The sequence below is a fragment of the Saccopteryx bilineata genome, chromosome X (assembly GCF_036850765.1).
Source record: "Saccopteryx bilineata isolate mSacBil1 chromosome X, mSacBil1_pri_phased_curated, whole genome shotgun sequence".
In the NCBI taxonomy this organism is placed as follows: Eukaryota; Metazoa; Chordata; class Mammalia; order Chiroptera; family Emballonuridae; genus Saccopteryx; species Saccopteryx bilineata.
Window position 1 is genome coordinate 98,626,745 of NC_089502.1, and position 26,978 is coordinate 98,653,722.

General features: G+C 40.8%; 1 protein-coding gene and 2 pseudogenes across 3 annotated transcripts in view; all 3 read right to left on the bottom strand.

The window, feature by feature from the left end:
• ZNF41 (zinc finger protein 41) overlaps nt 1–3,557 on the bottom strand; it is a 41,249-nt gene extending 37,692 nt beyond the window's left edge. Inside the window, exon 1 of one of the 3 annotated variants that reach the window (XM_066249565.1) lies at nt 3,478–3,557. The gene's annotated coding sequence lies outside the window, so the exon portion shown is untranslated. Of the gene's footprint in view, nt 1–2,789; nt 2,925–3,071; nt 3,331–3,477 lie in introns of those variants that run through there. The other 2 variants (XM_066249566.1, XM_066249568.1) reach the window with 2 other exon arrangements.
• Nucleotides 3,558–8,850: 5,293 nt separating this feature from the next.
• The window catches only part of LOC136317746 (glutathione S-transferase P-like), a 39,715-nt pseudogene continuing 21,587 nt past the window's right edge, over nt 8,851–26,978 (bottom strand).
• On the bottom strand, nt 13,070–13,183 carry LOC136317909 (U2 spliceosomal RNA; annotated as a pseudogene).

The following is a 26,978-nucleotide window of genomic DNA, read 5'->3' on the forward strand; positions in this document are numbered from 1 at the left end:
ATTGGTGCTGAGTCTGACCTGTGCTGGCCCAGTGGATGAAGCATTGACCCGGAACACTGAGGTCGCTGGTTCGAAATCCTGGGCTTGCCTGGTCAAGGCACATATGGGAGTTCATGCTTTCTGCTCCTCCCCCTTCTCTCTCTCTCTCTCCCTCCCCCCCCTCCTCTCTAAAATGAATAAATAAAATCTTTAAAAAATTTAAAAAAATGGTGCTGGCAAATTTTCCAGCAAAAGGAAAATACAAATGTTGATCCTATCTCATACCACACACTAGAATAACTTCGAATTGCATTAAAATTAAGATTTAAAAATTAAAACCATAAAATTAAATTTAAGGCATATATTTGTTTAAGCATGAAGTGGGAGAACTTACTAGTCAAGACAAGACACTCAGAACCTGTAAAGGATAAAGACATATATCTAATCAGATGATTATTCTTTCTAATTATATGTGAAGCCACCTTATAAAAATCAAGATATAAAGAGATAAAGGAAATATAATTACAAGAAATGACACAAGGTTAATATTTACAAATTAGTACAAAGACAAGCCACCCAAAGGAAAAAAGAGTCAAGGATATAAAAATTTTTTTAAATACATTTCAATGACCAATGAAGAGGAAAACATGTTCAACCAATAGTTGTCAGGAAAATGCACATCCAAATAAGCTAGAGGGCCCTGGCTGGTTTGCTCAGTGGTAGAGCATCGCCCAGCATGTGGATGGAAGTCCTGGGTTCAATTCCTATCAGGGCACACAAGAGAAGAGACCATTTGCTTCTCTATCCCTCCCCTCCTCTCTTTCTCTCTCTTTCCTTCTCGCAGCCATGGACCGAGTGGTTGGAACACATCGACCCGGCCTGGGTGCTAAGGATGGCTCTGTGGAGCCTCCACTTTAGGTACTAAAAAATCCTCGGTTGTAAGCATGGCTCCAGATGGACAGAACACTGGTCCCAGACGGGGGTTGGTGGGTGGATCTCGCTTGAGACACATACGAGAGTCTTTCTATCTCCCCTCCTCTCACTTGGAAAATGAAGAAGAAAAAGAGCTAGAGATCCTTGTGTTTGGCTCTTAGAATGGGAAAAATTTTAAAGCACTAACATTCAGCGTGGGAGATGATCTTGGAATGAATCATTTTATATGTTGCTGGTGGGAGTTCCAATTTTGCAAGTTTTAGAAAATAATTTGGTTGTATGTATTGAACTTAAAAACATCCATTCCTGCACCTAATAATCAATCACTCAGATGAAAGTCACTGACTATAATCGAGAAATCAATAACAAAAAGTTGAACTTTTTGGGAAATCAAAATTTCATATCTAAATAACTAAGGGGTCATAGGGAAAACCACAACAGAAGTTAGAAAACATTAAAAGCAAACCACAGTGAAAATGTCACATATCAAGACTTGGGACATGGAGCTAAAATGTTCTCAGAGAAAAAGTCATGAACTTAATGCTTATAGTACATTATAAAAGAAAGCAACTGGATATTAATGAGATAAGCCTTCAGTTAGTAATTTTAAAATAATTAAAAAAAAACAAAAATAATGAAATCAAGGGCAGAAATTAATGACAGAAAACAAAGATACAGGAGGACCAACAAAGTCAAAAGTAGATTTTTGAAACAACGCTATCTCATACTATCACTGACCCCATGAAATGGCATATCTGATTCCATAGGCCTCTCCATCACTAGTTCCAGATAAATGCATCACCCTACTCCATGGAACCATAGAAACCTTAACCACCCACCCAGTAAACCACATCACACCTCATAGACCTTGCATCATTCACCCCAAAGTCCTCATCACTAACTGATCAACTCCCCAATACTCCACCTCACAAATGCTCCACCATCGATGCTACAAACCACCCATTAATGTCCCCAAAGACCCTCATGACTCATTCCACTGAACACCCATCATTCATTTTGCAGAGCCCCGTTGGTTACCCCTCTAACATGCTATGACTCACTGCACAGACCCTCCGTTATTTGCCACACAGACCTCCACCACTAATCCCACAGACCACCCCTCATACCCTAGGGATCCTAAGACTCACACCACAGTTCCCATTTCTTTTTTTTTTTCTTTTTCTTTTTACAGGGACAGAGAGAGAGTCAGAGAGAGGGATAAATAGAGACAGACAGACAGGAACGGAGAGAGATGAGAAGCATCAATGATCAGTTTTTCATTGCGACACTTTAGTTGTTCATTGATTGCTTTCTCATTTGTGCCTTGACCGTGGGCCTTCAGCAGACTGAGTAACACCTTGCTCGAGCCAGCGAGCTTGGGTCTGAGCCCGCACTCAAGCCTGAGCACCTCGGGGTCTTGAATCTGGGTCCTCCGTATCCCAGTCTGATGCTCTATCCACTGCGCCACCACTCGGTCAGGCACAGTTCCCATTCAATTCCCATTTCTTACATGACTAATCCCTTATCACTCACCACACAGACTTCCATCACTTATTCCACAGATCCAATCACTTACACTCCAGACCCCTTCAATGACCTCTAAGGATCCCCACCAGTGACCTCTGAGGACCCTCATTATTCACCACAGATACCCCATGACTCACCCAATAAACTCTACATCACTGACCCCAGAATACTCGCCCCACAGTTTCTTCATCACTCACACGACAAACTCTCCATTTACCCCTACAGATCTCCCCATCACTAACTTACCTCCCCATCCCTCATCTCACACACTATCCATTACTTTCCCTTCTGACCCCTGGCACTTACTCTGCACACTTCCTAAGTGACCCCAGAGAAGTCCCATCACTCACCCTACAGAGAACCATCACTAAGTATGAAATCCATGTCATAACAGCCTCATAATTATGTGGATGCTTTCCTGGCGGTCAATCGCTGCCCCTGTTAAACTCAGGCCAGGAGCCCTAAGTGTTGAAAGTGCATTTGAGGGACTCCTTCACCCTACATATGCTCAGTGTTGCCTGGGAAGTGACCGTCCGCCTGCAATTAAACCGGGTGCAGTCACATCTTAGTGAGTGTGCATGTTGGAGATGTCAGCTTTCAAATTTTCTTAGTGACTTTGTCAAGCAACTAACATGGCTGTTCCCTTGGGAGTATCTCTCCCAGAGTCGCCATCTTGAAAGGATGGTCAATTCAGCCTCAGAGACGTCGGTCCCGGCCTGATCGTCCCCTGTGGTGCTTCCCGGTAGCCAACGGGCCAGACCGCGGGCTGTGCCAGCCGGAATTCTCCTACTGCATTGTCCGCAGCCGCCGCCGATTCCCAGGCCAGGCGCTGTCCCTTCTCAGCATGCAGGTGCTGGTACTCAGATGTAACCCCAGGGGCCCATGGCGGCTTCTCCCGTCGCCAGCCTCCGCCCTCCCATCCCTGCTGGAAAGGTTCCTCTGAGCAGCCCGCCCCCAAACTGGCCCGCCCCTGCCCCGGCCCCCATGCGGCGCGGGCAGCTGGCGGTCGCAGAGCCCAGGGCGCCGCTTCGTGCCCACCTGACGGCGTCTCTGTTCACCCGTCGGCTGAGGGCACTGCCCGACTCCTCGGCTGTCGCCGACCCTGGGTCGTTGCCACCAGGGGAATAGTACGTGTCAGATTTAGGCCAGGAAGCGGAAGTCGCCGGCAGCGAGAGTTTAACCACTCTGGGCGCGGGGAGCTGAGGGGATAGAGCGCCAGATATCACGTATTTGTGGAGAGAGTTACTAGGGGGTCTGTAACATCTGCGATGGGACAAGTCATGCAATTTTTCAAAATCGATTAATCGACCTTTCTGTTTTCTTTATATAAACATTAAGGCTAAAGTTCTAAAGACTCAAGTCTTGATTTATTTTCATTAGTGTTCAATTTCAAGTGCTCATTTGTAACTTCTCCTCCTTTTTGACCTGTGAATCATTTTGAAAGCCATTGTCGAACTTGTAAAAATGCTTAGAGACCAAAAGGGCAACGGGATGGGTACTTTATTCGGGCGGGTGCCACGGGGAGAGCAGCCCAGCGGAGTCCCCTGGCACAAGCGGAGTTTTATAAGGGAGAGGAGTTCTAGGGGAAGGAAATAAAAGTGCCTGGCTGCCAGCTGCACGTCTGGTGGGGCTTTGATCCGCAGATGTTGAAATGCAGCTGAAAGGAGCAGTTTACAATTTGGGCACCTCTGTCTGCAGCATCCTGTTCTCAGAATTAATGACTCAAAGAAAGAATTAAGAGGGAGTGCAGAAAACTTTACAGTTGCTCACAACGTTTTCCCTTTCTCTTAAACACAAAGTTAATCTGATTTTAATGACTTCTAGCCTAATTGCACTGTATTCTGAGAATGCTGTTTGAATGATGTTGAGTCTTTCAAATGTGTTGAAACTTGCCTCAAGGCTTAAATACTGGCCCAATTTTCAAAAACATGTCATCTCTTGATGGAAAAGACAGTGCATTTTCCAGTTGTATTTAACAAATGTGTTTATTGATTCAAGCTTGTTCGTTGAGCTGTTCAAAATGTGTATCTCCTTGATGATTTTCTTTTGCTTTCTCCATGTCTTAGTGAGTGAGGAGATTCTCCCACTATATTGTTAAGTCAGGTCTTCACAGCACCAGCCAATTTGTGCTTCCTGTTTTGAAGTTTTTATTTTATTTTATTTTGTTTTAGAGAGAAAGGAAGGAAGAGAGAGAGAAATATCAATTTGATGATCCACTTATTTATGCATTCATTGATTGATTCTGACCCAGGATCAAATCTGAAAGGTTGGTGTATCAGGAGGATGCTCCAACCAACTGAGCATCCAGCCAGGGCCTACATTTTGAAGTTTTATTTTTAAATGTGGGTAAGGGTATTTTGTTGTTTAATAGATACAGCCAAATCACTTTCCCAAAAGACTGTAACAGTTCCTGCTCCTATCAGAAAAATATGAATTCATTAAGGCAAAACTTTAGCATTGTATGTCCATGCTTTTTAACTTTTGCTAGTCTGAGGGCTAGTAGTATTGAACTGCTTTAATTTGCGTTTTCCTAACTACAGTGTGTCCATAAAGTCATGGTGCACTTTTGACCGGTCACAGAAAAGCAACAAAAGACGATAGAAATGTGAAATCTGCACCAAATAAAAGGAAAACCCTCCCAGTTTCTGTAGGATGAGTGGCAGCATGTGCGCATGTGCAGATGATGATGTAACACCGTGTATACAGCGGAGCAGCCCACGGCCATGCCTGTGGAGATGTGGACGGTACAGAGGAAAGTTCAGTGTGTTCTGTGGCTCGCTAAATCCAAATCCGTGACCAAAGTGCAATGTGAATATCGGTGCGTTTATAACGAAGCGCCACCACATAGGAATAACATTACTCTGTGGGATAAGCAGTTGAAGGAAACCGGCAGTTTGGTGGAGAAATCTCGTTCTGGTAGGCCATCAGTCAGTGACGAGTATGTAGAGGCTATACGGGACAGCTACCTAAGGAGCCCTATAAAATCTGTGTGTGAGCCCACATCAAACTGCACTAAATAGGTATGAAACTGGGAGAGTTTTCCTTAAACTTGGTGCAGATTTCACATTTCTATTGTCTTTTGTTGCTTTCCTGTGACCGGTCAAAAGTGCACCATGACTTTACGGACACACTGTACTTATGCAACTGAGGATATTTTTCTGTTTGTCTACCATTTCAATTTTCTCTTCTGCCAAGCTTCAAACCCTTGGTCCAATTTTCTTTTTCTTATCAATTTGTAGAAACTATTTGCATATTAAGCATATTAATCCTTTGTTAGTTGCATTGCAATATTTTCCCCCTGTTTTTGTCATTTGTATTTTATGTGTCCTTTGATCTGTAATCAGCAAAATATTCTCTCATCAGAAGAGTCTAAGCTTTCTTTTCTGGCTTCTGTATTGCCTGTCTTGCATGGTCTTCGTTCCCCATTCCAAATAGTCCTAAAAAGATTTTTATTTTTAAGATGTAGTAAAAGTCCGTTTAAATAAACATCACATAGTTTACCTATCGCCCATTAAGTGCATTTTATTTTGTCTTTTGCATGTGTGCCTCTAACTTTATTGTTGAAAACTTTTATTAATTTTTTTCAATTACAGTTTATAGTCAATAGTATTTTGTACTAGTTTCAGGTGTGCAGCCTAGTGTTTAGACAATCATATACTTTATAAAGCGTTCTCACCCCCATATTTCCAGTACCCACTCGGCACCATGCATAGTTATTACAATACTATTGACAATAATCCCCATACTGTACTTCACTTCTCCATGACTAATTTGTAACTACCAATCTGTACTTCTCAATACCTTCACCCTAAAAACATAGTCTTAATATTTCTTTTTTATTGTTTTAATTTTTTTTTTTTTTACTTGAACCTTTAGTTGGAATTAACTCTGCTGTGTGGCTTGAGGTCAAGGTCAGGTTTTATTTTTGCTGGGTCATATAAAAACAGATCCGGATATAAATAGAAAGAGACTAATTAGAAAGAAAGACTTTTGCAATAGGGAGAAAGCTCCCATCTCAGAAATCTGTAAGCATCTCATAACCGAACAGAAAAAGGGCCTTTCTTTCATAGCCAGGGTAAAGACAAGGCAAGCTGAGATAAGCAGTTTCTTAGGAAAAGCTGAGAAGGAGGCACCTTTCACTTTTTTTCTGTGTACTTGCTCAGGGTTGGGGGCAATCAGAGTTCAAGAGCCTGTAGGAATGAGAGAAGCCTGACTAAAATTCAGCTAACAAGCATTTTGTTCCAATTAGTCAGTGTTTATGAGGCTAAGAATTGGAATTTGGAGGGTCCATCTCTGGACTTGTTCTAGATAAAGAAGGGGGGCAACTATGAGTAAGTTTACACAGAAATGAGGTTCTTTGCAGTAAGACATTTTCTGGAACACAAAAAAATAAGGGGAGTTCTTAACCTGCCCCATTTACCAAGGTCACAGGACTCAGGTAAAATCCATTATCAGCTGGGATCTTTTATGGAACACATTGCCCAGTATATCACTAAATTAAATATCATTGCTGTAATTTAAAGTCACAAATATATTTCATTTCATCGGAACTCTACTGTGTCTCTGTAATCTAATTTCAAAGAAGTTTTGTTCTTGAAAATTTATTATTTTAGGAACTCTGAAGTTTAAAATTATTTTATCAAATTTTAAAGTTAATACTATCCTTTGCCCCCCCCCCCAAGCCCCAACAAAACAAAAGTATTGTGATTTTGAGTTGAATTGTATTATAGTAAAATAATGGTTTGGAGAGATTTAATGCTTTTTACATGTGTCTCTATTTGATCATGTCTTGTATTATATACTGAAATGATATTTTATAGTCTTCTTATAAGTCCATTATCTTTTCTTATAAAATTTATTATTAGGCATTTATAATTTTAAAATAAATTTTATTTATTTATTTATTTTTAGAGCAAGAGAGAGAGAGAGAGAGAAAGGGGGAGGGAGGGAGAGAGAGAGAGAGAGAGGGAAACGTAGATTTGTTGTTCCACCCATCTATGCATTTATTGGTTGATTCTTGTATGTACCCACCTTGGTGTATTAGTACAATGCTTTAACCAACTGAACTACCCAGCCAGGGCTATTTATAATATTTTTGTTGTCATTGTTAAGGCTTATTTTTGCTACTCCTATCTGCTTACTGCTAGTATAGAAAGTACCACCTGACTGGTGGTGGTGCAGTGGATAGAGCATCCACCTGGGACCCTGAGGCCTTAGGTTAAAAACTCCGAGGTTGCCAGCTTGAGCACAGGCGCATCCAGGTTGAGCACAGAGTCACTGGCTTGAGCGTGGGATCATCAACAGGATCCCATGGTCTTTGGCTTGAACCAAGGTCGCTGGTTTGAGCCCAAAGTCCTAGCTGCAAGAGTCATTGGCTCAGCTGGAGCCCCCCCCCCCCCGCAATATCATTGAACAACTAAAGTGAACAGCTATATAGTTGATGCTTCTCATCTCTCTCCCTTCCTGTTTCTGTTTCTGTCTCTGGCTCTCTTTTTCTCACCCTCTCTTTATCACAAAAAAAAAAAAAAAAAAAAACAGAGAGAAAGTACTCATATTTATAATTATATCTTACACCCAGTTCCTTATCGAAACTACCTACTAGAGCATCGTCCAAAGATAAAAAGGTTGCAGGTTTGATTCCTGATCAGAGCACATACAGGAACATAAAGATCAATGTTTCTCTCTCTCTCCCTCTTCTTTCTTTTCTCTCTAAAACCAGTCAATCAATAATAATAATAATAACAAAACTACCTACCAATTCTGGTAGCTTCATAGTATAGTCTCTCAGGTTTTCTAATTGTATAATCATATCAGATATAGAAAATATTATAATATTATCTCTTTTATCCAATATTTGATGTAATTATTTCTTCTATTTTCACTGTATCAGCTGTCCTATACAGTAGCCACTAAGCTCGGTCAAGGCACGTATGAGATGCAATCAATGAACAACTAAAGTGCTGCAACTAACAATTGATACTTCTCATCATTTCTCTTCCTTCCTGTCTGTTGATCTGTCTTTCTCTCTAAATAAAGAAAGAAAGAAAGAAAGAAATTGTATCATATACTTTTGTATTTATTAATAGCATTATGTGGCTTTTCTAAAGTGTTGGTGTAATGAGTTATGTTGATTGATTTACAAATGTTAATCCTGGAATCATCTTAATGGCTATGGTGTATTTTTTCTTAAGACGGTTGGATTTGATATGCTGCATTTTATTTAGAAAATTTCATCTATATTTATGAAAGATTGTCTCTAATTATCTTTTATTTTGAGGACTATATTTGTTTGGTATGAAGGTTTTTCTCCTTTTATAAAATATATTGGTAAATTTTCATCTTCTCTATGGACTAGTAGAGTTTATATAACATAGACCCATTTCATCTTGATTTATTTAGGAAAATGTTTCTTTATTTCCAGGTGGTTAAGATATTTTGGTAATATTTTAATTTATTTCTGCTTTTATTGTGTCTTATCAGAGAATGTAATCCTTCAAAGCCTTGCTTTTTCTCCTTTTCTCTCTTGAAAATTTTATTGGTCTTGGGGAAAGGGAGGAAGGCAGCCCTGTCTCCTGCTAAGGGTGCCACGAGCATTCCCAGTTTCCCATTGCCATTGATAGGGAGGCTCACATGTTGGGCGTGAGGAGGCCAGGAAGACCTTGAGCTTGCATTCCAGACAGCCAAGGGCAGGATCTGTCAGGAATGTCTTGCATTCCAGACAGCAGCAATTCCAGCAGGTTATAGTCTGTGAAGGAGATCTGGTTGCCCACCATGAAGGCCTTGGCCTCCCTGGTTCTGAGACATCAGGGTCTCAAAAGGCTTCAGGTACCTGGGAAATTCTTTCACATAGTCCCCCTTGCCAGCCTTGTAGTTGGTGTAGGTGAGGGTGATGTATTTGCAGTGGAGGTCCTCCACGTCGTCATTCACCACGTCCACCAGGGCTGACTTCTGCTGGTCCTTCCATACAGCCCAAAGGAGTGCAACTCAGGTGTGGCAGGATGGCATTAGACTGGTCCAGAGTGAGGTCTCCATCCTGGAACTTGGAAAGCCCATATAGAGGCCTTGAGTGAGTCCTACAGCCTGCTCTCTGTGGTCACCACCTCCTCCTTCCAGCTCTGACCTTGGTCAGTCAGTAGCATGTGCATGGCCTCGTAGCACCCTCAGATAGGGAAGTGAACAGATGGTATTGGGTGGTGTGGTGGTGGTGTAGACAAAGGCAGCAGCAGTGGCAGAACTCCTGTCAAAACCCTACTTTAAAAAGTGTATTAATGAACCATTTCTCTGATGCAAAGTTAGACAATTGAATTTTTTTGTGTGTGTGACAGAGACAAAGAGAGACAGAGAGAGGGAAAAATAGGGACAGACAGACAGGAAGGGACAGAGATGAGAAGCATCAATTCTTCATCGCAGCACCTTAGTTGTTCATTGATTGCTTTTTCATATGTGCCTTGACCAGAGGGCTACAGCAGAACAAGTGACCCCTTGCTCAAGCCAGCGACCTTGGGCTCAAGCTGGTGAGCCTTGCTCAAACCAGATGAGCCCACACTCAAACCAGAGACCTTGGGTTTCGAATTTGGGTCTTCTGCGTCCCAGTCTGATGCTCTGTCCACTGTGCCACCGCCTGGTCAGGCCAATTGAATGCACAATGTTTTTAAAAATTTTTTGAGAGTGAGAGAGAGAGGAAGGAAGAGAGAGGGTGAGAAACATTAACTCATAGTTGCTTTCACTTTAGTTGTTCATATGTGCCTTGACCAGGGCTGTGTCAGTGTCCCTTGCTCAAGCCAGTGACTTTGGGCTTTTCATGCCAGTTGGGATCGTGTGGATGATCCCCTGCTTAAGCCAGTGACCTGTGCTGATGAGCATGTGCTCAGAGCCATAAACCTCAGGGCTTTGAACCTAAGACCTCAATGTTCTGGTTGATGCTTTAGTCACTGTGCCACCGCCTGGTCAGGCACACAGCTTTTGGTTTTAACCCAATTTCATAGTCTGTTATAGGAGAACCCAGTCCAATTTATTTGTTAATGATATGCATGGTTTGGTGGCTTCCATCAAGAACTGCTTTTCTTTTTTCTACTTTCTGGTTGTTACTTTTTTTTTTTTTTTTTTTTTTGTATTTTTCTGAAGCTGGAAACGGGAAGAGACAGTCAGACAGACTCCCGCATGCACCCAACCGGGATCCACCCGGCACGCCCACCAGGGGCGACGCTCTGCCCACCAGGGGGCGATGCTCTGCCCCTCCAGGGGAGTCACTCTGCCGCGACCAGAGCCACTCTAGCACCTGGGACAGAGGCCAAGGAGCCATCCCCAGCACCCGGGCCATCTTTGCTCCAATGGAGCCTTGGCTGTGGGAGGGGAAGAGAGAGACAGAGAGGAAGGAGAGGGGGTGGAGAAGCAAATGGGCGCTTCTCCTATGTGCCCTGGCTGGGAATCGAACCCGGGTCCCCCACACGCCAGGCCAACGCTCTACCGCTGAGCCAACCGGCCAGGGCTGTTTACTCCTTTTCAATTTCTTTGCACTTGTTATCTCTGTCAAATTTCTGTTCATTCTTCTTTTATTAGTAATTTGTCAGTTCAGCTCTGATTATCAATTCTGCTGGTGATTATCTTTCCATTACCTATAAACATGATTAAAATGATCTCTACTGGGATATTAAACACAAACACACACAAATGCATTATTTGCATTTTACTTTTAATTTCTCAGAAGAATAAACCATTTAGAATGTTTTTACTTCTTCATTCTACCTTCACCCCAAATTTCTGTTCTTTTCTGTGCCAATTTTTAAAAATTTGAAAGGATGCTTGGAACATGGTAGCAGCAAAGCAGTTTTTAAATCTCTCTTCATGCCAACATACAGACAGAGCACCAGCCTGGAATGCTGAGGTCGCCAGTTCGAAACCCTGGGCTTGCCTGGCCAAGGTACATACAACAAGCAACCAATGAATAGCTGGAGTGAAGCAACTACTTCTTGTCCCTACCCCCTCCTCTTTGTGTAAAATCAATCAATAAAAATTTTTTAAAAACATAAAAAAAAAAACCCATGGACAACATTCATAATGAAACTAAAGGACATAGTATTTATTACCAGAGTGGTAGATTTTCTGTAGATATGGCTGCCAATGATATTTTCATTCCTGTACGTGCTTGCTAGTCCTCCCATCAAGATGTGGTTTTTTCACTCTTTGTGACTGAGCTGGTTTTGAGTTCTGTTTTGCCAATAAAATGTGGTAGAAGTAATATTTTTGGATTACTGTGCCTAGGCCTTATGAAGTCTTGAACTTCTGCTTTAGTAAGAGGGAAACCTAGATACTCTGTAGTAGTAAGTTCGTGCTATTCTTCTGAAGAAAGAGGCCCTGGAGCCTGACCAGGCGGTGGCGCAGTGGGTAGAGCGTCGGACTGGGATGCAGAGGACCCAGGTTCGAGACCCCGAGGTCGCCAGCTTGAGCACGGGCTCATCTGGTTTGAGCAAAAAGCCCACCAGCTTGAACCCAAGGTCGCTGCCTCCAGCAAGGGGTTACTTGGTCTTCTGAAGGTCCGTGGTCAAGGCACATAAGAGAAAGCAATCAATGAACAACTAAGGTGTCATAACACGCAACGAAAAACTAATGATTGATGCTTCTCATCTCTCTCCGTTCCTGTCTGTCTGTCCCTGTCTATCCCTCTCTCTGACTCTCTCTCTGTCTCTGAAAAAAAAAAAAAAGAAAAAAGAAAGAGGCCCTGGAGGATGAGACACCATTAAAAAAAAAAGAAAAAGTTATGTGCATGAGAACTAAGGCCCCAGCTGGCAACTAGCACCCAGGTCCCAATACTGTGATGAAATCATCTTGAATGCTTCCATCCCGTTCCAGCTGCTTCAGACATCATATGGAGAAGAAATGAGCCACAGAGCCCTGCTCACGTTCCTGCCCTATAGAATTATGAGAAATAAAATGTTATTTTAAGCCGCAAAGTTTTGGTGTAGTTTATTTACATAGAAACAGATAGCTGAAATAATATCTATGAATTTCAAAATACATATGAATGAGGACAAGTTACCAACAGCCCCTAGAACTGTATGGGATAAAGCAGAAGGAAGCAAGGGGCATTTGACATACCTGAGAACAGGAGAATGATAAAACCGTCAATAGGGATGGCAAGACAGCTTGAATTCAGCAGCTGAAACTGAAAGGCATTTTGCTCCATCTGTAACAAGTAAGTGTGTGAGGTCTGCACGCAGTAAGATCTGAAGAGGCTGGAACAGCCTAATTTCCATGAGCTCTTAAGACTGACTGTTCTTGGGGTCCCCAACACCACTCTCAGGTTCAGAGATTCACTGGAAGAACTCACAGAACTTATCAAAGTTGTTATACTAGTGGTTACAGTTTATCACAACAAAAGGTTAGAGATTTAAATCAACAATGGAAAAGAACACATAGGGCAGAGCCCAGGAGCAAGTTTCTAAGTGTCTTCTCCCAGTGGAGTCATCTGGCCATTGCTTAATTCCACCAGCAAGATGTGGGGCAACACACATGAAGTACTGCCAATCAAAGAAGCACACCTGATCCTTGGTGTCCAGAAGTTTTATTTGCAGTCAGTCACATAGGCATATTACTCAGTTCCTCTAAAGTTCAAACTGTTACTCCATGGCTCAAGGCCTCTACCGTTAATCACAGTTTTAATTGTTTTTCCCTGTGTTCTTATCAGATAATAAGCTGATAAGAGCAGATACTACATTTGACCTTAGTCAAAAGGCTAAGAAGTGATAACATCACAGTTTTAAGACAAATTTTCTGGTGTAGCTCATGGACTCTGGTAAACAAAGACCATTTTAATAGATAAGATAGTCCAAGGGCTTTGAGGTTGTCTTCCAGGAGCTGGCAAGGTACAAACCTTTCTTTGAAATGTGCAAGGTTTAGATGCCCAGACCTGCCAAGTTAATCCTTTACTATACACTAATCCATCAAGGCTCTCTTCTAAAACAAGGCTCTATATTGAGGAGAAACTGCTGGGGATGAAATAAAAATGAGCTGGTTAAGACAATAGAGACTAAGTTTATTCATTTTCTAGGGCTGCTGTACTTCTAACATGGTGGCTTATAACAACTGAAATTTATTCTTTCACAGTTCTGGAGGCAAGAAGCCTAAAATCAGTACCTCTGGGCCAAAATCAAGTTGTCAGCAGGGCTGTTTCATCTTGTATCTCTTCAAATCTGCCTCTGTGGTTACATTATCTTCTCCTCTTGTCTCTGTGTCATCTCTCCGCCATCAGAACACTTGTGATTGTAGTTAGGACCCATTTGGAAATTCCAAAATAATCTCTCTATTTCGAGATCCTTAACTTAATTACAACTGCATTTTTTTTTTTTTTTTTTTTGGCCAAAACAAGATAGTATTCATAGGTTCCAAGAGTTAACACATGGATATCTTTGGGAGAGCCACCATCCGTCCCACATACAAAATATATTCACCCTATTCCAACACCCTTGGAAGTGTCAAAACATTACAGCATCCTCTCAAGTCCAAAATTTCATCTAAATATCATCAGTTTGGAAGTCTCAAATCTCATCGTATAAATCAGGTATGGGTGAGACCAAGTATGCCATCCTGGGGTGAAATCGGAAAACAAGAAAATAGGAAACAAGTTATCTGTTCCCAAAATACAATGGTGAGACAGGCATAGGGTAAGAATTATAAACATTCCTATTCTAAAAGTTAAAATGGAAGGGAAAAAAGAAGTCATTGTTAACTGAGCCATTTTGAAATCCAGCAGGGCAAATTCCATTAGGGAATAATCTTTTGTAGCTTGAGGATCTACCCTGTGGCCCCAAAATTTCACTCTTGGAGTCATTCTTTTCTTTTCTTGATGGTTAACACATGTTTGAAGCTGAAGAGTTTTGTAATCCAGTCTTCTACCTGTAGAATTTTTAAGAGTCTTAACTGCATTTCTTCATTATATCCTGTCTCTGTTCCTTTCAGTCCAAGCTGGCAGTACTTCTGCTGGTATAACATTCTCAAATACCTTGTAGCTTCCTGTGTATGTCACAGGAATTTGCACCATTAGACAAGAGGATTCTCTACAGATCATTTCTCATTAATCCCATCTCTATTCCTGGCTTCTGCTGTGAAGGTGGAAGGGATCCATAAATCCCATGCTTAATTTCTTCTGTAGTGACGAGAGGTTGTCTGGCCACAACCTTGGTCTTCTCTCTAGAGAACACTTTTTGGTCATTGAATCTCCTAATTTTAGCATTTTTGGCAATCTGGATAGGCTGGGAATTTCCCAAATCATCAAGTCCTGGTTATTTTTTGCTTAGCATTTTTTCCCTTCAGTTTATTTCTTTTCTCTCACATTTTACTATAAGCACCAAGTAGAAACCAGGCTGCATCTTCAACAATTTGCTTGGAAATCTCAGCTAAAGGTCCAAGTTTATTGCTTCTAAATTCTGCTTTCCACATAACTGTAGGACACAATAAAGCTTTCTGTCATTACTATATGACAAAGATTACCATTCCTACTGTTTCCAATAACATGTTCCACATTTCCTTCTGAGCCTTCAGAAGCAGTACCTTTAATACTTGTGTTTGCACCAACATTTTGTTTATGATTATATATGCACTATCTAAGACAATATAGGGATTTCTACCATGTTCTTTATTTCTTCTGAGCCTTCGCCAGCAGTGCCTTCAGTATCTGTATGTCTACAAAAAGTTTGTTTGAAGCAATCTAGGCTTTTTTTGTAATGCTCCTCAATATTCTTTCAGTCTCTAACTATTATCCAATTATTTTAGTCCAAAGTGATTCTTATAGTTTTAGTTATTTGTTATAACAATACTCCACTTTGGGTACAGACCCTATATTAGTTTTCTATTATTGCTGTAATAAATTTCCATAAACTTAGTGGCTTAAAACAACAGAAATTTATTCTCTCACATATCTGGAGGCCAGAAGTTAAAAATTAGAATCACTTGGCCAAAATAAAAATGTTGGCAAGGCCATGCTTTTCCTGGAAACTTTAAGGGAGAATCCATCCTTGACTCTTATAGTTTCTGGTGGCTGCTGGCATTCGTTGGCTTATGGCCACATCACTCCAATATCTTTCTCTATAGTCACATTTCCTTCTATTTGTGTGAACTCTCTTTGCTTCTCTATTATAAAGACACTTGTTATTGTATGTAGTTAGGGCCAGTGTGGATAATCCAAGATAATCTCTTCATCTCAAAAACCTTAATAAAACTTGCAAAGTCCTTTTTTTACCATCTAGTAACACACACAAGTTTCAGGGATCAGAACATGGATCTCTCTTAGGAAGCCTTATTTAGCCTACTGCGGTAAGTAAAGAAGATGTCTAGATAGGTGTGGGGAAATAGAGCAAAGAAATCTCAGAATCAGCCTGACCAGGCAGTGGCGCAGTGGATAGAGCCTCTGACTGTGATGTGGAGGACCCAGGTTTGAGACCCCGAAGTCACCAGCTTGAGTGTGGGCTCATCTGGCTTGAGCAAAAAGCTCACCAGCTTGGACCCAAGGTTGCTGGCTCGAGCAAGGGGTCGCTCGGTCTGTTGAAGGCCCACGGTCAAGGCACATATGAGAGAGCAATCAATGAACAGCTATGGTGTCACAATGAGAAACTGATGATTGATGCTTCTCATCTCTCTCTGTTCCTGTCTGTCTGTCCCTATCTATCCCTCTCTCTGACTCTCTCTCTCTCTGTCCCTGTAAAAAAAAAAGAAATCTCAGAATCAAGTTGCTACAGTTTTTAGCACTATGCAAAAACAACAGAAGAGGGAGCTCTGACATTTGAGAAGCTACCCCGAACACCACTTCCTTCTAAAAGTTAAGGAAAACTAATTTCTTATAAAGATATTTCTTATAAAAGTGTACAGAGGGAAAATCCCATACAATGTTGCTATACAAATAAAATTATAAAAGGTTGAAAACCATCCTTAGAGACAATGAAAGCATACCAGAAACACATGCTCACCAAACAGATTAAAACTATAATCAACTATTTCAAACAAGCTAAAAATGTTAAGAAAATGATGCAAGACAATGAGAGAAAATTGAACAAGAAAAGAACAAGAAAATTTCAGAAATTACTTGACAAATCTCAGGGAATATTTGGGAATAAAAGAAAAAATCATTTCAGAATAGAAGACTAAATGACAAGAACACAAAACAAATAGGCACAATACACAATAGTTTAAAAAAATAGAAGGCAAAAAGGAGGAAAAATTTTTTTAAAAGAAGTAAAGAAAAAATTTTGAGAGCAAATGACAAATATCACAGTTAAAAAAGAGATCCAATTCATACACCTTAAGAGTTCCTAAAAAACAAAAGCAGATCAAGGGAACAAATGAATACTAAAAACTATAATTCAAGAAAACTTCCTGGAATAATTAAAAATTTGAAACTATATACTGAGAGAACACACCAGACTTCCTTCCACTTCTAGCCAAGACAGAGTAACAGGGACCAAATTTACCCTTCCACTCGAAAAAATAAAATAATGATGAAATACGTACATACAACAGTGGTCTTCAAAACAGTAGATATCAGGCAACAAAGAACAGTGATCCTTGAAAAAAGGAGAAACAAATAAAGTGAGCCTTGCAAATGCCTTAGCCTGGATAGTTTCCAGTCACAGTGTTGAGAGAAGGAAACCAGGCAGAGCCCAACACTCTTCCTTGGTTAAAGAGATGGTCTTGAGAGTCCAAGCAGACCAAGGCAGCTAAGGCAATGAAAAAGAGAGAGCTCCATAGAGATTGAAAGAGCTCTAGAGGTCTGCAGAGGGCCCTTCTGGAATCTTCAGTTAAGTGAGTACTCCTCAGCTCATGCACATGAAGAAACTATTCAAGACTAAGCAAAGAACCACCAGAAAGGATTAGAAGAAATAGTCCTTGGAGTTCACAGAGGACTAGGAATAGTTTCTGATCTTACCAGATACAGTGGAAAACCTCATAATTCACAGGGAATTGAGTAGAGTACTTAGAAGGTCATTAGGGAGGGTAAAATTAGCACTAGACTAAATGCTATCCTGGTCCTGCCTAATAAAGCTTAAAAGCAAGACCTAAAAGAATCAAATTATTCCCAGATAAATTAACTGTGTCCTAGAATAAAGCTTCTGTTCCTATTTATAGGAATACAAAATTGTCCAACCCCAATCAATATGAAATTCATAATGTCTGTCGTCCAGCATTAAAGCAGTCATTATAAGTCTATTCTAAATGTTCAAAAACCTAAATTAAGCATATTAAACAGAGACATGGAAGATTTTTTAAAAGCCCAAATAGAACTTTTAAAGATGAAAGCTATAGTATCTGGAATAAAAAGAAATGCATGAATAGGGTTAATAGCAAATTAGACATTGCAGAAGAAAAGGTTATAGTGAATTTGAAGGCATAGTAATAGAAACTATCTAAACTGAAATGTAGAAGGAAAATTTTGTTTTCTTAAACATAAACAGTATCAACCCTGCGATAAATTCAAGATGCCTAATATACATGCAGTTGGTGTCTCTGGGGGTTGGGGTGATGGGGTGGAAGAGATGGAGGAAATATTTGAAAGAGTACACTGTGTACCTGATAATATCTATTCAGAATGACTACCACCAAGTCATATTTTCATAAATTATTAGATTTAAAGATGAAGAAAAGTTTTTAAGCATCTAGAAAATAAGAGCAAGTGATCTATTGTATAAAGGTAAGGAATTTAGATCATCATCAGATTTTGATAGCAATCCTTTGTGCCAGAATGAAGTAATATTTAAGATACACAAGAAAAGAAAATGTGAGCTAAGAAATTTATACCAAGAATAATTGTCTTTGTAGTATAAAGGACATGGACAAAATGCTGTCAACATTCAAGAACTGAAAAAATATTGTTCTCATAAGTCCTTTCTAATGAATCTATTAAAGAAAAGATTCAGAAACCAAAACGACTAGAGAGTTTTTGACCTAGGAACTTGTAGGCGGTAATGGAGTAGGAGTATGAACGTTCCACTAGCTCTTCCCAGGACCAAACTGGAGTTATATCTAAATTTAAGGATAATCATCTGACAAAACCAACTCAGGACTAAATGGAGTCTGTAACCAAGGATTCACAGAAGAAACCACATCAAGACTGGTAGACAGTGAGGGACATGAAAAGGGCTACCCCACCTCCCAAGAGTGAGTGGTGGCTGAAGGTCCAGAGGGACATCATTCCCTGAGAAATGGGGATCCTAAGCCCCAGGCTGGGTGCCCCAACCTCTAGCACCAGAGACTAGAAGAGGTGCCTGCAGCGTTTGATGATGCAAAGAGGTGAGGTTTCTGTCTGCAAGAAAGAGATGGAGTCAGAGCTGTAGGCACCCTCTTAAAGGGCTGACACAGAATATCTCATTCACAGCCACTTATCCTGGGCTTCAGCAGAAGGAGGTCTGAGAGGATTAGAGTCTCATGAGGAGAATGTGAAATTGGCGACCCAGGGAGAGACATGGTGGGGAACAACTACCAGAACCCCTATGCTGAATCATTCTCCTATACTGCAGATCAATGGAACAGAACAGAGAACCCAGAAATAAACCCATGCCTTTATGGTCAATTACTATTTGACAAAGGAAGCAAGAGTATACACTAAAGACAATCTCTTCAATAAATGGTGTTGGAAAATTGGAGAGGTACATGAACAAAAAAGAAACTAGACTACCAACTTACACTATTCACAGGAATTAATTCAAAATGGATAAAAGACTTAAATGTAAGTCATGAATCCATAAAAGTCCTAGGAGAAAACATAGGAAATAGATTCTCAGATGTCTTCTGAAGCAATATTTTTGGTGATATATCTCCTTGGACAAGTGAAGTAAAGGACAAAATAAACAAATGGGACTGTATCATACTAAAAAGCTTTCTCACAACAAAAGACACTTAACAAAATAAAAAGACAATCCACTCTAGGGGAGAATGTATTCACAATACATCTGATAAGGAATTAATAACCAAAATTTATAAAGTACTTATAAATGTCAACACCAGGAAGGTAAACAATCCAATTACAAAATAGGCAAAGGAACTGAATAGACATTTATCCAAAGAGGACATACAGGTGGTCAATAGTCATAAGAAAAAATGCTCAACATTGCTAATCATAAGAGAAATACAAATTAAAACCACAATGAGCTATCACTTCACACCTGCCAGAATGACTTTTCATTAAATCAACAAATAAGTGTTGGCAAGAATGTGGATAAAAAGGAACCCTCTTCCATTGCTGGTGGGAATGCAGACTTGTGCAGCCACTGTGAAAAACAGTATGGAGATTCCTCAAAAAATTAAAAATGGAACTTCCTTATGACCCAGCTATCCCACATCATAGAATATATTCTAAGAATCTTAAAACACCTATTCAAAAGAAGATGTGCACCCCCGTGTTCATTGCAGCATTGTTCTCAATAGCCAAGATCTGAAAACAGCCCATATGTCCATCAGTGGATGAGTGGCTAAAAAAACTGTGGTACATATGCACAATGGAATACTACACAGCTGTATAAAGGAAGGAAATCTTACCTTTTACAATGGCATGGATAGACATGGAGATTATTATGCTAAGTGAAATAAGCCAGGCAGAGAAAGACAAATCCCATATGATCTCACTTATATGTGGATCTAATGAACCCAATTAAACTAAGGAACAAAATAGAAACAGAGGCAAGGTCACAGAGAACAGACAGACAGCTGTCAGAGGGAAGGAGGAAGAGGGGAAAGGATCAAAGAAGGTGAAGGGATTATCCAAAATCATGCATACATAACCCATATATACAGACAACAGGGTAGCAATAGCCAGAGGGAAAGGGGAGGTGGAGGTAAGGGGAGGGGAAATGAAGGGGGAAAAGGACTGGTGGTGAACATTGATCTAAAAACTAGTAAAAGTTCAAAGAGAGAGTTTAGTATGTATATGTAAGGGCTCAGGTAATGTAGATATAGTACAATCATGAAAATATTGAGAGAGAATGGGGGGAATATATTTACATTTTAAAACTATTCTTAGTCATTATAGAAGAGGTGGTATTATTAGTATTGCTATTCTGAGACTGAATAATGTGGGTTCTCAGAACGTGGTTAGCACAGCAGGCCTGAGACTGTTAGCCCTTGAAAGGCCCACTCACAAAGTTTGCCTTTGGCTAAAGTCTGGGAACTTGTTTTCAGGAGCGTCCTCATCATTACCTACCTGATAAGGGCAGCCCACTGTACAAACAGTGTGTTTTACACCGAACATCTGCTTCCTTCTGGGGATATGGAATATTGGTACGTGCTTAGCAGAAGGTGCTTGGTGACTAAAGCCCCCCCCCCAAAAAAAAAACCTTAAGTACTGAGTCTCTAATAGGCTTCCTGTAAGAAACATCACACATGTATTGCTGCATTTCCGTTGCCGGGGGAACAGCATTCTCTGTGTGACCCCTGGTGGGAAGAAGACACAGCCTATGCGTGGCATCCTCCTGTGTCTTTTTTCCCTTGCTGATTCTATGGCATATTCATTTACTGTTATAACCTTAGCTGTACGTACAGCTCTATTCTGAGTTCTATGAGTCCTTCCCGTGAATCACCAGCTGCGGTGGTGGTGGCGGAACTCAACAGAACAATCCTGACTCACTGAAATATGTCTACAGCGTTACTCAGAAAAAGGGAAGAAAAAAGGATGGAAGGTGACAAAATCCTAGTGTCTTGAGTGGCTACGAAGTCACCTACAGTGTTAAACAGCAACTGAGCTGCCATCTCTTGTGAAAGGTAACAGTTATCTATGGAATTCAAAAATGATAAATCCAACCATAGGCAACTTGGCTCACTGGATCCTGGCTGCTCTTAGCTGTGCTGGCAAAAACGGAGAAAAAGGAGCAACCCAGCTGTTGACTTGGGTTTTTGTTTTCTCCTCCAAGTGGGAGGAAAAAGGGCCCAAATAATCCCTTCAAAACTAGGTTTGTGTGAGCTAAAGAAAATAAAAATTAGTTTATAGTCCGGGCCAGGTAGCTCAGTTGGTTGGAGCATTTTCCCTCTGGATGTGCCAAGGTTGTGGAGTCAAAGCACATATAGGAGTCAAGCACTGCATGCATAAATAAGTGGAACAATGAATCGATGTTTCTCTCTCTCTCCCCCTCCTCTCTCTCTAGAATAAATTTTTTAAAAATAAGTTTGTAGTTGGGTAAAGGGTCCCAAACATTTTGAAGACAGTCTTTGAGTAGACAAAAATGTTAAAAGTTTGTGTTGCTCTGTCTTCTAAGTCAAAAGAAAATAGCTAAATTGGTTCCCAGAGCTAGAGCAAGGTTACAGATTAAAGCAGAGTGGGAGAGGAAGGGTTAAAAATAGAAAAGAACAAAAAAACACTCTAGCCTTTTCTTCAGCTTAGCATCCCCCTCAGCTCAATGGCAGCCTCTCTTTACTTTGCAGCCTTGATCAGCAGGTTGCTGTTGTCACATTAACCCTGTGAATGCTGCTTTTAGGGCTCAGGGTTTGAGGGGAAAGAGGTGTATTGTGTTAAAAGCTTTGTATTTTATGGCTCTCGCACCAGGGTATATAATAAAAATTGATGTAAATTTTTATATGCGTCATTTCATCAGCGCTAGACACAGATCATCCTGATAGGTAAGGTGACCAATCGTCCTCCTTTAAAGAGGACAGTCCTTCTTTTGTAAGTTCTGTCCTCCCTCGAAAAGTGTCCTCCTACATGTCCTCCTTTTTTTTTTTTTTTTTTTTTTTTTTACAGAGATAGAGTCAGAGAGAGGGATAGATAGGGACAGACAGACAGGAACATAGAGAGACGAGAAGCATCAATCATCAGTTTTTCATTGTGACACCTTAGCTGTTCATTGATTGCTTTCTCATATGTGCCTTGACCACGGGCCTTCAGCAGACCGAGTAACCCCTTGCTCGAGCCAGCGACCCTGGGTCCAAACTGGTGAGCTTTTGCTCAAACCAGATGAGCCTGCGCTCAAGCTGGCAACCTCGGGGTCTCGAACCTGGGTCCTCGGCATCCCAGTCTGACACTTCATCCACTGTGCCACCGCCTGGTCAGGCTGTCCTCCTTTTTGATATTGGAAGACTAATCTGTAAATGTACGTGTTCGATTGATTCAGAGTCAATCCATTGTGTGTGATGTGACGTATTTGTATCTAAATGAGTACTTTTTCCTTATAATTATTATTAAAAATTAATAGGCATGTTAGCATAATTACAATATAAAATATTACAAATGTTTTTATTATGCATTTATCATATTATAGTGCATTATTTTTTATTTATTCATTTTCTTTTTAGAGAGGAGAAGGAGAGACAGAGAGAGAGAGAGGAGACACAGAGAGAGAGAAGGGGGGAGGAGCTGGAAGCATCAACTCCCATATGTGCCTTGATCAGGCAAGCCCAGGGTTTCGAACTGGCGACCTCAGCATTTCCAGGTCGATGCTTTATCCACTGCACCACCACAGGTCAGGCATTATAGTGTGTTACTGTTGCAATGAATAAAATGTTTCTTTTACTTACGATATTGTTTTCTTCAATTTATTTTTGTCCTTTTCAATGTAAAAAAGGTGGTCACCTTATGATAGGGGGAAGCTGTAAAGGTAAAAACAAAAAGTATTTGTGGATCAAAGCTCCCTTGCCTTTTGCTGCCTGTGGGCAGATTGCAATTTCAACTCTTTGAGTATTGGGAAAAGAACAGGACCCTATAATAAACGTTTTTGCCTATAGGAACCCTTGGAAAAAAGGAGGACAACATGAAAACAGAGGCAATCTTCAGACAGAAATGGCACTTTTGAAGATCTGAAACCCACTGTGCTAATGTGCTGTTGTTGAAATGAAGTGCTTAACAGTAGAAGAGGCTGGTTTTCCAGCCACACATACATATTTTTGAGTTGGTCTGCTTGGATGCTAAAACTGTCAAGGTAAAAAGGGCTTACTGTCATTTGCCTTTCCTTGTCTCACTTTGCTTCTACTGAAGAAAAAGCCACTAGCTTTTTAAATTTTCTTATTTTTCAATTACAGTTTACATTCAATATTATTTTGTATTAGTTTGAAGTGTACAGCATAGTGCAGGGGTTCCCAAACTATGGTCCGCCGGCTGCATGCGGCCCCCTGAGGCCATTTATCCGGCCCCACCGCACTTCCAGAAGGGGCACCTCTTTCATTGGTGGTCAGTGAGAGGAGCACAGAATGCATCTGCATCCTGTGTTCCTGGCGTACTGTATGTGGCTGCGCCGCAAAGCACAGCACCGCTCATGTATAGTACTACTTCCGGTGACACAGAACGCACGCATCACGGCTCCAGAAGCACATCATATCACTTCTTATGGCTAGCAGTGACAAATATGGAATTGGACATTGACCATCTCAGTAGCCAAAAGCAGGCCCATAGTTCCCATTGAAATACTGGTCAGTTTGTTGATTTAAATTTACTTGTTTTTTATTTTCAATATTGTATTTGTTCCCATTTTGTTTTTTTACTTTAAAATAAGATATGTGCAGTGTGCATAGGGATTTGTTCATAGTTTTTTTTTATAGTCTGGCCCTCCAACTGTCTGAGGGACAGTGAACTGGCCCCCTGTATAAAAAGTTTGGGGACCCCTGGCATAGTGGTTAGACAACCACACACTTTACAAACTGGTCTCCCCTGATATTTCAAGTACCACCTGGCACCATACATAATTATTACAATATTACTGGCTTTAAAAAAAATTCTGGATTCAGGATCCTAATATTCCTGGCCTGACTCTAAATTGAAACCTGAAACTGTCATCTGCATCTGTTTCAGCCTCACTGTGAGCTGTGCCCAACCGAAAGCACATGTATCTCAAAGAACAGGACTCAAAATCAGGAACAGTTAGCTACTTAAGACAGCTTTCACAGGGCCATGAACTGTGAAAATATCACAGATGATGAGTGACTATGATATCTGATTATGATACAAATTGTTCAAGGGCTGAACAATTACACCGCTCACTTGTTTAATTGAGCTGCTGATGAGCTCCATATTTCCGATACGGAGACTAATTATATGGCTAACTTGGGGTTACTGTTAAATGCTGCAAGCTGGAGAAGGACAACACAGGAAGTGTGACCCCTTCCCCTGCTCCCCACAGATCAGATTCTCCACCTCTTCTTGGAGATGGCTCACAGCTGTCAGCTGTTGACTTGCTGTGTTCAACTTTCCAGATGACTTGCAGTTTGTACAATTGAACTGATAGTCTGACTCTGCTTCTCTCAACCCTTGCTACATACACATTTACAAGGCATTTGATTATTAAATGCAGCTGCCCCCAGCAAGGGATTGATTTTTTTCTAGGCCGTTCACTGGGGAAATGATTGGGACCAAAGGCGTGGGAGGTTATATAAACCCATTTTGAAAAAAAAAGAAAATGGAAAGTTTAGGATTCTTCCTGACCAGTTGCTAAAGTTTAGGATTCTTTCTGACCATGATGGGTCTTTCTGGTTAAACCTGTATAAAAATGTTTTTCTGGGAAAATATTTTTTTCCTTTTCGCCTACAACCCTTCCAGACAAAAGGCCTGGAGGACAATAAAATGATTGGGAAATGTGAGTGAGACATACTGATGTTGTAATCATGGAGAAAAGAAAAGTCTGGAGAGGTGCCAGGGAATAGAGAGGGCATTAATGATCTTTGTTTTTCTGAACTGCTTTTCACTCTTTTTGAAGAAAAGCGTGCCCAGTGCTGTTTCATTACCAAGCTGCTGTGAACACCGTTCAAACGACTGCAGATCACTCCTGACAGAGCTTGACAGTGAAGCAGCAGGAGAAGCCCCAGCCCCTGTACTTTCCATGCACAGTACCTACAGATGTTGTCCACATTCAAGAGGGGAATGATTGAAACATAACTGAAGGAAACTGTCTGCTTTCAGGCAGTCCCTCTGAAACCAGGGGCTGAACAATTACACTGCTCACAAAAATTAGGGGACAGGGAACGAGCAGATACTCCAGTACTTTCAGCCTTTTGTATAGTGCATGTTCACCGATGAAATAAAAGCAGGTTTTTCATCTCATTTGCATAATCGAACAACTTTCTTTGACTTGTCGTTTGCTTTTCTGATGTTCTTTAATAAAAATATGAAATGCTGCTTTTTGAAAATCTCTTCATATTCATTTTGAAATATTTCCTAATTTTTGTGAGCAGTGTATTTGGATGGACTAGGCAGGGGGCTCCATACTGCACGGCAACACTCCGGGCCTTAACTCGTACTGCCTTACTAATGTCTGTCCTGCTCTGGGTACCCTAACAATTATTAGACACCCTCTGTTTCCAGGGGTGCCACATGTGCCTAGGATTTCACTTCCTGTGTGTGTCCTGACTATCTCAACACTGCCTCAGCCTAAAGGGTTTTTCCAGTCAGCTTCTACCTACTGACCAGAATATATTGTACCTGAATAGATGCCATGAGCAGGTAAAAAGGGGTCAATATAGAAGTTTAAGGAGGAGGCTACCTGGCTTTCTAAAATAGATTTTTGTGGTGAATGGCATTTGTTTTAACAGGTGAGATCTAGGACCCCTGTAAGTTATAACTAAGGTCAATGCTGCAGGTTGGTCTCACCAGATGCAGGAGGTCTTACTGACAATTGTGCTGTAAAGTTGCCTTGGCCAAGGCCCAAACAATCAACTATCCAGAAGGAGTTTAAAAAAAGCCAGCTTGAGACTGCTATCCTTTGAAAGTCTTGCTTGCAGGGTTGGTCCTTGGCTGGGAACTTACATTTGGGGAGTGTTCCCATTAGTCTTTAACTGATAAGGATGGTTCATTGTGCCTGGACTTTATGCAGCTGGTCACCTGCTTTCATTCTTAGAGTCTGGAATTTAGGTACAGGCTACACACAAAGTGTCTAGTACCAGCCCCCAACAAAAACTTTGGGCACTGGGTTTCTAACAGCTTCCCTGGGCTGAAACATCATACATGTTTTGCTGCATTTTTGTTGCTAGGAAACTGCCAGTTCTGCTTGACTCGTTGAGGGAGGAAGCCTGTGCATGGCATCTCTCAGCCTCTGCCTGCGTCTTTTCCATTGCTGATTTCACTGCATATCCATTTGCTGTAATAAACCTTCACTGTAAACACAAATATATGCTCAGTCACTCTTTCTAGTGAGTCATCAAATGTGAGATGGTCCTGAGTACCCTTAATACAGAGGTATAAAGTAAATAAGTAATTATGAGATATTCTAATTCTATCATCCTCTGCTATCTTTGAGAACCTGCATTTGTGTGTGTGTGTAATAAAGGAAATACAGATATAACCTAAAATGGCTTAAATTAAAAACAGCCTATATTCCTGAATTTGCATTGGAAGTAGTACAATCTCATAAGGTAGTTCACTTTTTTATTAAAAAATGTGTGTGTGTGTACACTTTCTAGCTCTGTCTGCCGAAGAGGCCTAGAAGGAATGACCAACTCAGTAGCAATGAGCAACACAATTTGGTACCCAGATTGTGGGAAGAAAAAACAGCATTTTTTTTGTGGGGGGGGGGAATGGCTGATTCCAGGTTTGGGATTGGAAATGTAAAGATAACCTTGAAATCTTGTCATAGTCCTGACTGGTTGGT